Here is a 10,760-nt window from a genome sequence, read left to right as displayed (position 1 = left end):
AAGAGCCGAATGAATCAGCCCTGTTCAGACCAGTGGACGAATCGTACTGCGTATCCCTTCTTCTGCGGTATTCCAGTAAGATCCTCCAAGAAGCAACTCCCAGCCACAAGCCATTCTCTATCTCTAATTGGGCTGTAGCGCAGTTGAAATGATTGGACAATTGCAAACCAGGTATCATAATAACAATAAAGTGGGAAGTTTATGCACCGACAAACAGCTGAGGTCATCGCCGGTCCTCTCGGTGTTTTCCTCCTTTTTCTCTTCTTTCATGCGTATTTTGTTTTAAACTGCAGCCATTTGAGAGTCTCGATACCGTTTCTGATTCTCTGCTTTTAAATATGTACCACGAAGATATCTTAAAAATGGTAGCCTCCAGTTTGTACCTCAGGTTGTCAAATAGAGAATAGAAACAAAACATACAATACATATACATACATCACCACAAACATAGATGTCTCGTCACATTCACTCCCCCGGAGTACTCGATATTCCTCATGGCGGAGTTAAATAACCCGTTCCTTTCACGCTAATAAATTAAATTCATTCCAATAAATTAACATAAATTGAACACAGGCACAACACAAATACACATTAAAAACACTATATACGTTTAAAAATCCATATAGCCTTCAGGTACAAGAACAGCGAACTGTGCCAAGACTAGGCAAAAGTCCGATGATATCTCAAAATATTAGGGGTATTCACGATGTTTGTAAGATGTTAACTCGTGTTAACTCTAATAGAGAAATGTCCAGGGAGATCGTGAACGTCCCCTTCTTTTCTTAGCGAGTTAAACGTTAATTTTGCCGCAATGCTGCGCGTGGCGATTGGTAGAACCAAAATTAAGTTATAACAGTCTTTGAAGGCTTGCTATTGTTTGTTTTAGTTTTCTTTTGTGTTAAACTGTAAGATGCCAGAAATTAATAAAAGAGAAAAATTAATCATCTCTTTCATTCAATATGCTGTAGTGGCTACTAGTTAGTTTCCACGATACCGCTAGATACCACTTCGACTTATTGAATGTTCTCGCCCTCCACTCTGCAGCCAATCAGGGTAGAGCTCTTCCCTACATAAGCATGGGCGCTGCCCCGCTAGAATCTAGTCAACACGACGAGATCTCATCTATCACTAATGTAACCGACATCGGCAACAACGACACGAGACTCGTCAGCCCGACGAGGTCTCAAACATCACTAATAATCAACGACACCAGACTCGTCGAGCTATCACTAATGGAACACCGTCCACGACAGCAAGTGTACTCGCAGCATTAGCCTGATCACGCCTTCTGAACATCTGACTTGGCCAATAACGCCAACTTCTGCCCCTCGGCTAATTGCTGCACTCCAGTACCTTCGGTCTCTGCCCCCCGAACCAACGGTTACTCAGTCACACCACAACCAACTGGTTGAGGATCGAATTTCTTTTATTTCTATCGTGGTAATCATTGTCCACCACTTTCCTAAACATGGTAAACTTTCATACAATTCAATCACCTCAACAATAAAATCTCGATTGGATGTCATTACCAATAAAGAATAAACGTTTTTGACTTTTTGAGAATGTACGACGGAGATGTTTGTTCAGTGACAGAAAGACGGAGACTGCGCCAAAAAAACGAGAGTTTTACCATTCACCACCAGGCCAGCGCGCCAAAATCCCCACCCTTCACGCCAGGTTTACTCATTCACGAACGCGCCATGCCGTCGTCGCGCTGTAAATATTTGGAGTGGCGCGATGGAGTTTGGGCCGGTCGAATATTCGGCACAGCCGAGCACGCAAGTTCAGTTTTGCCATTGACGTGGTTTTTGGAACGGCGTCGCTCCGTTTGGACTGCTAGGAGCGATCGTGAATGGCCACCTTTAGATCGAGCAATGTAACCTAGCCGATTCTTACAAGTCTACGTCATCATTTTTCTCGATCTAACAGGACCTAACAGAGTTAACAGGTAAACACAAAGATCGTGAATACCCCTTTTAACTACACACGTAAAGCCTTCTACAATAGAAAAGGTGCTCGACCGTTATTCTATCCTTGCATAACGTGCACTTACGCGGTCTGTGCATTGTTCTTGTATGACAATTGTTCTTGTATATTTTCGAACCGTTCTCCGTAGACCAAGACCGACGTCTTTCTTAAACTGCCAGCAGGATTATTTCTATTTCTACGAGCCCAGCGGATTTTCCATTCTCTTTCTACTGAATTTGAAATTATTAGTTTCAGGTTCGCTGGGCGTACAGGTTGGAAGCGCCATAGTGTGCTTTTTGGCCGCTTTGTCTGTTCATTCATTCCGGCCGCGTAGGGATAGCCGGGAACCCATGCCAACACGACCTTCTTCCCAACTGAATCGATCCTTTTTAACCGTTCTTTTGATTCATAATCTGGCTAAGTAAAGTACTAGCTGCAGATAATAAATCACTTCTATTGAGATCTTTTAAATCTGGTTCACAAAGAACTTTTCAATACCTCGTAAAGAATACCGCAATGGTAACTGGCTTATACATTTACGTGATATATTAGCTCGTTTGGGTTTCGAACCTGCCCATTCTTTCGTGATGTATGTGTGGCGGCTAAGCACAAAAGAGACATAATTGAGCATAATCTCTATTCAATTAACATCGACCGATGCATTGGCTCTGTTTTCAACCCTTTCTTTACGCGAATTTCCTTTCTTTATTTATGGGAAATTATTTGCTTGAAAATGTTTCAATTGCCAAGAAAAGAATTACAGTGAAATTAAGCTTATCGGGAACACAGTAATTAGACTCTTTCATAACGGCATTGCATATTGCCTTTATGAACCTTACTTTTTTTCAAGCTATTCATGAGCTCCAGGAAATTTGTGAACGGAAGAAGACTAGAATTGACCAGTGCTCACAGAAATCATGAGATGCGGTCTGGTGTGATGTAGGTTTCAGAAAAACATTTTCTTCATCGTGCCAACGTTTCGATCTTTATTGAGATCATCTTCAGGGCTCAAAGTGCTTGTCATCTGTGTAATTGTGCCATTCTTGCGTGTCATGTTGAGGACACTCTCAATTACACAGAAGACAAACACTTTCAGCTCTGAAGATGATCTCAATAAAGATCGAAACGTTGGCACGATGAAGAAAACGTTTTTCTGAAACCTACATCACACCAGTCCGCATCTCACGATTTCTGAATAATTATCGATTAACGGTCACTAATCACCACACAGTGCTAACTGAGTTGCACGGCTCGCAAATGGTCTTTGGATCATTGGTCTGCTGTACTTTTTACAGTTGAATGTAGATTTACTGCACGATTTCCATATGGTCATGAAAGAGAACGGAGAAGGCGAAATGAAAGTTACGAAGCCTGTAATTTTTCCAAGAGCCAGCATTTTCATTGATGAGTCATATTTTTTTAACATTTATGGAAAAGTGTAGAGATTAGTGACCGTTAATCGATAGTAATTCAGATATCGTGAGATGCGGTCGGGCGTGATGTAGGTTTCAGAAAAACATTTTCTTTATCGTGTCAACGTTTCGATCTTTTATTGAGATCATCTTCAGGGCTCAAAGTGTTTGTCTTCTGTGTAATTGTGCCATCCTTGCGTGTCGTGTTGAGAGGGCGTGGGCAAGAATGGCACAATTACACAGAAGACAAACACTTTGAGCTCTGAAGATGATCTCAATAAAGATCGAAACGTTGGCACGATAAAGAAAATGTTTTTCTGAAACCTACAGCACACCCGACCGCATCTCACGATATCTGAATTACTATTTATAGAAAATGTGAAGAACATTTTTTTAAATTCTTACTTTTATTAACGTTGTACGATACAAAACCGCATTTTTTTTTTTCAAAATAAATGAATCCAGAAGGAAAACTACTTAAAGCCTCAACCCCCTCCGATCACTACCCCAGGGCACACGCGCATTTTTGAAATTTTTGGGTCATTTTGACCCGTACGTTGAAGAACAAAGGTTAAAAGTGAAGGAAAAAGAAAAACGGTTTATTTGGCGTCAACCCAATAGGTTCGGTTTACAGTCTTTTTAATTGGTTAAATTTGTCGAGATTTCCAATGTTATGAAACAAAATCCTGAAGGCTTTCTTGACTTTTGATTTGATTTTACAAACCTCTCCTTTACGAGTGATAACTTTAATTGTGCCTTAATGTATAAGTGGTTTTCGTCGCAATAGGTGTTGTGTTATGTAAATTCTCAACGTTGGACTGACAACAACTTTCCTTTTAAGAAATACGAGGAAAACGGAAACTTGGAAAATAATTGCGTTTTATTTTACTTTACACTTTTCAAGGCAGTCCATACATAACCGGGAAAAACATTTTTCAACCGGATTTATAGTTGTTTGTGTTATCGTCGTTGTGGTCCAATAGAAATATTTTTGCTTGCTGTCGCCCCCGATGCGTACGGACCGTTTCCTTGCACACGCAAAAAACACCCATAAATGTCATGAATTATTTATGATAATGCTATCATTTCACGAAAAAACTTTCAGTATACGATATTGTAAAAGTCCTAGTTGATTTTTTTTATATGGATATAATGTGCTTTACAATCAAAAACGCATTAAAAACATCTGTGTGTGGGTATTCAAAATGAAATAAACATTACCTGAAAAACATTAGTATTTTGAAAGAATAGTTTATGATTTATAATGCAATTAAATGCCATTATAAACATAACTATGCATTTCTCATTATAATCCAATTTCAGTTTTCATTTTAAAAAATACAAAAATTCTTTCATTAAAAAATTAATTTTCATGCATGTGAATAACATTATTGAAAATTTAAATAAATCTAATATAACCTATAAAATGTTACTTATGTAAATAACCAATATTTAACCAGTACCATTTTATGCAGGTTTTTCTTTTACAAGGGTTCGCCCGAGTGGATCGAAATGACGATAGCTCAAGTGGTAGCGGCGTATATAGCCGAAGGTCGTGGGTTCGAATCCCGCTCGTGACATTGACTTTTTTATCTCAGCTAAAAACCTTAATTAGTTTTATTTAAATTTCTTCTTTGCATTTTGATAGAAAGGAATATTAACAAATTTCCAAAATACATGTTCTTTTGTGTACTTTGATAGATTTTTAAACAAAATCAACATTAATTTCTAAAAATTAGCATTTATGTAAACTAAATAAACTTGAGATTAAATAGCAGTTGGACGTACTGGATGATATAATACATTTTTTTCTGAAAACTTACGGTCAAATTTGATAGTTACTCATACGTTGCCTATTTTTTTTTTTATTATTTTTTTTTTACGAGGGTTCGCAATAGCAGAGGTTATATCAACCCTCGGGGTACCGGTGTTTTTGAAAAAAAGCCCATTAGAAAGTATGTCGGGTTCGAATGCAGGGCCGTTGGATTCGAACCCGGGACCTTTAACTTACAGTGATGAGCACCATGTCAACGCCTAAACCACCATTTTTATGCAGTTAAATAATATATGGGAAAATATATATTTTTAATTATAAAAACGTTTTAATATTTTCAACCCGTACAACACGCAAAAGAAGGAAAATCGTATATGCCGTGTTACCTTTATCAAAAAACAGAATCATTTTTTTTTTGTTCAAGCAGTGTCCAGGTTTTCAGTAGATGTAGATGTAGATGTAATTTCAGGGTATAGTATACTGCGCCCTTTAAGAGCTATTGTTTCCCCCCTTCTCTGCCTAAAGCTCATCGGTGAGTCCTATTTCATCAAGAAACTTGATTAATAGGCCCGGTTTCAGTGGTTGAAGATCTTCTATGGTCACATTGTACATCCCAAAACATTTCCTCCTGCAGGCTAATGTAGCTCCGCAGTTTGTTAGTAAACGTGTTCGTGTCTCTTCTGCCTCCTTGCAGAATCTGCATGTGCCATCTTGGATTGTTCCAATTTTCTTTAAGTGTTCATTTAATCTGCAGTGTCCTGTTAGGAATCCTAACAGGATTCGCCGTCTGTTCCTCCTTCCTTTGACACATTCTGTGATTTCTTTCTTACCAAAATTGGTTAGAAGCTTCTTGGATTGTCTATGTCCAATGAGTGAAGTCCATTGTTCCCTCATTTTCTTTTTGCCCTTCTGTCTGAGATATTCGTTAATAGTGTGGATTCTCTATGCCACAGAAGGGTATCTCCTGGGGGGGGAAGGTAGCTATCAGCGGTGTAGCAGCCCCTTTCCTTGCAAGGGTGTCCGCTTTCTCGTTACCTTCTACTCTCATGTGTCCTGGGACCCAGCAGAGGCTGACTTTATTCTGCATACCTAGTATGTTTAGTTTGGTTTTGCAGTTCAGCACCATCCTTGAACAAATGATACTTGAGCTTAGTGCTTTGATGGCTGCTTGGCTATCTGACATGCTAGCTATATTCTTGTTTTTGTACCCTTTACTTAGATTGAATTGGGTACATCTTTCAATTGCATGAATCTCAGCTTGGAAGATACTGGTGTGTTTTCCTGTACCTTCTTGTGTTGTAGATCCATCCATGTACCAAAGGATGATGCCATTTTTAAAAGAGTTGTTTCCCTCTCAGGTTTACAGTAAATATCTAATACTATCGTCTACACACAGTTTTTGCCCAGCAAAGAAAAACATTTTCTGGAAATCAGCGCACTTACCGTCATAAGAAAAACACCGAAATATTTAAATAAAATATTCTTTCCCTAAATTTGGCCTTTGTATTATAAGTTGACTAGTTTAACCAACAAATAATCGTTTTTCTTTTAAAACAAAAAAGTTAATTGAAACATAACAAGTTAAGACATGTTGTTTCTATGAAATTTAATCGCATTCTTTTTCTTCTTGTCATCTCATTATAATGATTTCAGGGGGTTATGAGACATTGTGTACCGTGAACTCATTATAACTGGTTTAACCTTGTCTTTTTTGATTGCATATTTTTGTTCTTTATGCTTCCAAGCTTCAACTTTCTCAGCTGACAGATTTTATGAAAAAAGTTAAACCTTACGGGTGTTTATTAATTATTGATCAATTCAGGGAATGACACATTAAAATATTATGATTAAGACAAGTTTTTATTCTATTTTAGGCAGATAATAACTGCTTCTATTGGTTGTTTTAATAGTTTAAACTACCAAAATTTCACGTTGAAATGTGTTCTATGTGGATATGTTTCTGTGCTGGGGTCATTTTTGCATAATGGATCGTAATAGATTTTACGTTACCGCGGTGTGCCCATGAGGAGGATAAGGTAGGTTAGGTAAGGTTAGGTAAGGTTAGGTTTTGGTTGTAGTCGAGTTCTAAAGGTTAGGTAGGTAGTATAAGATCAGAAACAAGTTTGGTTTGGTTGGGTTAAGATAGGTTAAAAGCTAACGAAGTGTTATGTTTATTTACGTTAGGTAAGAACGAGTTAAGGTTAAAGTTTGTAAGGTTAGGTTTAGATTAGGTTAGGCTAGAGTTATGATTATGGTTAGGGAAGTGTTACGTTTATTTACGTTAGGTAAGAACGAGTTAAGGTTAAAGTTTGTAAGGTTAAGGTTAGATTAGATTAGGCTACAGTTATGATATGGTTAGAGAAGTATTATGTTTATTTACGTTAGGTAAGAACGAGTTGAGGTCAAAGTTTGTAAGGTTAGGGTTAGATTACATTAGGCAACAGTTATGATTATGGTTAGGGAAGTATTATGTTTATTTACGTTACGTAAGAACGAGTTAAGGTTAAAGTTTGTAAGGTTAAGGTTAGATTAGATTAGGCTGCAACAGTTATGATTATGGTTAGGGAAGTATTATGTTTATTTACGTTACGTAAGAACGAGTTGAGGTTAAAGTTTGTAAGGTTAGGGTTAGATTAGATTAGGCTTCAGTTATGATTATGGTTAGGGAAGTGTTAGGTTATGTTTCGAAAATAGTTACGTTAGGCCAATGTATTATTGTTTGGGAAGAGTTAGGTTAGGTAGGGTTAGTGTTAGCATTATAGACGTTTAGGCTAGGTTAAACAGGGTTAGGTTTCGACTTGGGACAGGTTAGGTTATTAGGTAGGATTAGGGTAAGGTGACGGTTAAAATTAGACGTAGGGATGGCTAGGTTAGGTAAGGACGATACGGTAAGTTAGGACAGGGCAGATGGGGTTAGTTTTAGGATTCGGGAGGGTTTGTACATCCATGATTCAATGTTTTTCCGTGAAGCAAAGAAAATATAGAACTGTTTTTACCTTAATCTAAAAAGTATTTAAACTGAAATACTTGTTACAAAACTTCGTAAAAGTGGTAGAAAACAATGGTTTAATAAATTAATTGCCAAACTCATTGTTGAATAAAGCTGTGTTCATTCTGAAAATCATAGCAGGAATAAACGTTAACGATTTATTTTACAATATGAGATATTCTAAAGAAAAAAATTAATCATCGGACAAGTAAACTAAAATCGAAAGTAATTTATGTCATATAAGAACGCATACCCCAGTTAAAACGCTTTGTCATATGATTATCTCTTATTATATCATTTAATTCTCTGCCGGGATTCGAACCCAGAACTGCTAGTTTGGCAAATTTGGGTCCGACGCCTTAATAACTCGACCATGGAGGACACCGCATTGACAGTGAATCATATCCTCTGGAAAAAAAAGCCCCGTTTAATGAGTTTTCTCTAATTTTTGTATTATTTGTTATATTTTTGAAAAACATGGATCGCCAATGACCATACAACTTACAATTATACCATTTGATTTTATAACACTCAAACCAAACAGTACGAAGTAAAATGTGTGGTGATTATTGACCGTTAATCGATATTTATTTAAAAAACGTGAGATGCGGTCCGGTGTGATGTAGGTTTCAGAAAAACATTTTCTTTATCGTGCTAACGTTTCGATCTTTATTGAGATCATCTTCAGGGCCTCGGATTTACAAACGTTGTTTACATATAACATTGTATAAATTCACTTTTCCACATCCAAAATGTAATTGTTATATGTAAACAATGTTTGTAAATCCCAGGCCCTGAAGATGATCTCAATAAAGATCGAAACGTTGGCACGATAAAGAAAATGTTTTTCTGAAACCTACATCACACCAGACCGCATCTCACGATTTCTAAATAAAGTACGACAGAACCCTACCATTCCGCATTACTCCAAAGTATTGCGGGTTTTTGTTATGCAAAACGAATAATACAAACTCGTAGCAGTGGGTTCCATGTATAATTCACACTTTTTCCAAACCCTTATTGTTTCATGAATTAATCTCGGCTGAGAAATAATATAATAATAAGAATAAAGTTATTCTTTAGTTTATTATTATTTATTTTCTAAATAAATCATAAAACCCTTCTCTACACCCTGCTAAACCATATGGCCGTATTTTTTTGAATATGTAATTGATATAATCAAATTGTTTTTGATTTTCTCTTTTATTTGTAAACTTTAAAATACATCAATAAATTATTTAAAATTCTTCTAATCTCCAAAGTGATAGGCACACGTGTCAGATGATGGTGTCGGTTCCTTCTGAAGATCGGGATATTTTCCCAGTTCCTGTGCTACATTTTATGTAAATCGGCCACCAGACATCGTGCAGATGGCAGTCGAACTTTTCCCATTCCGAATATCGGTTAGGGCAATATCTCACCGTGGTCAACAAATTTCCTCTTTTCCCGGTTTGAAAAAAAAAGTAATGCTTTGAAAACTTTTCTCTACATTTCATATGACATATTATATAATATATACGTATTAAATGTATAATACTAAAAATACTAAATAGTATAATACTAAAAATATAATAAATACGTATAAATATATACGTATTATAAGACGTACCAGGTATACGTTACATCATCAGTGTACTTTTAAACGATTTAGCTTGATATTATCAACTTTATTCTATATGTGTGGTATTTAGTGATTGGTAATTAATGATTTGCGGAGATCGTGATATGCGATCTAGTGTGACGTAGGCATAGAAAAACATTTGCTTTAACTTGCCAACGTTTCGATCTTCATTGAGATCATCTTCATTCCACACATCAAACATTTCTACGTAGTCTAAATTTTCAACAATCTGTCTCTCCTTTCCCTAAACCTGAAAGGCTAATCAGGCCATATTTTACCATTCGGCTGCTTTCACCTCAAAGAAACCAACTCGTCATAAAAAAAATGGATTTCTAACCTTATTTCCATCCCCACTTTTTCAAAATCCAACGTATATACGTATACAAGTGCCTTGATTGCGTTTAAAATTTCCATCGTTGTATAAATTCATTTTTTCACATCTTAAATTTATTTGTATAATTTAAACAATTTTTATAAATCCTAGGCCTTGAAGATGATCTCAATAAAGGTCGAACCGTGTTGTGATTAGTGACCGTTAGTCGATGATTACTCAGAAATGGTGAGATGCGGTCTGGTGTGATGTAGGTTTCAGAAAACATTTTCTTTATCGTGCCAACGTTTCGATCTTTATTGAGATCATCTTCAGGGCTCAGAGTGTTTGTTTTCTTCGTAATTGTGCCATTCTTGCGTGGCGTGTTGAAAGTGCCAGTGAGATATTGCTGTTTTATGTTTATATATGTTTGGTTTTGAAGGGGTGGGGAAGGATTTCGGTATAGAAAAGACATTTTTGTATAAGGCGTCGGCTTCTTTGAGGTGAAAGGAGCCGACGATGGGAAAAAACGTTGGTAATGGTTCGGCTAGATTATCCTTTCAGGATTATATAGACGGGGATAAATACAGTAGGAAAAGAAAAGCTAAATTGTTGAAAAATTAGACTATGTAAAAATGTTTGATGTGTGGAATGTGATGAATGTATTGTGTGATGTGATGATATAT

The sequence above is a fragment of the Cimex lectularius genome, unplaced genomic scaffold (genome assembly GCF_000648675.2).
Source record: "Cimex lectularius strain Harlan isolate CLEC.00 unplaced genomic scaffold, Clec_2.1 scaffold187, whole genome shotgun sequence".
Lineage (NCBI taxonomy): Eukaryota > Metazoa > Arthropoda > Insecta > Hemiptera > Cimicidae > Cimex > Cimex lectularius.
Note: the sequence above shows the minus strand (reverse complement) of the source record.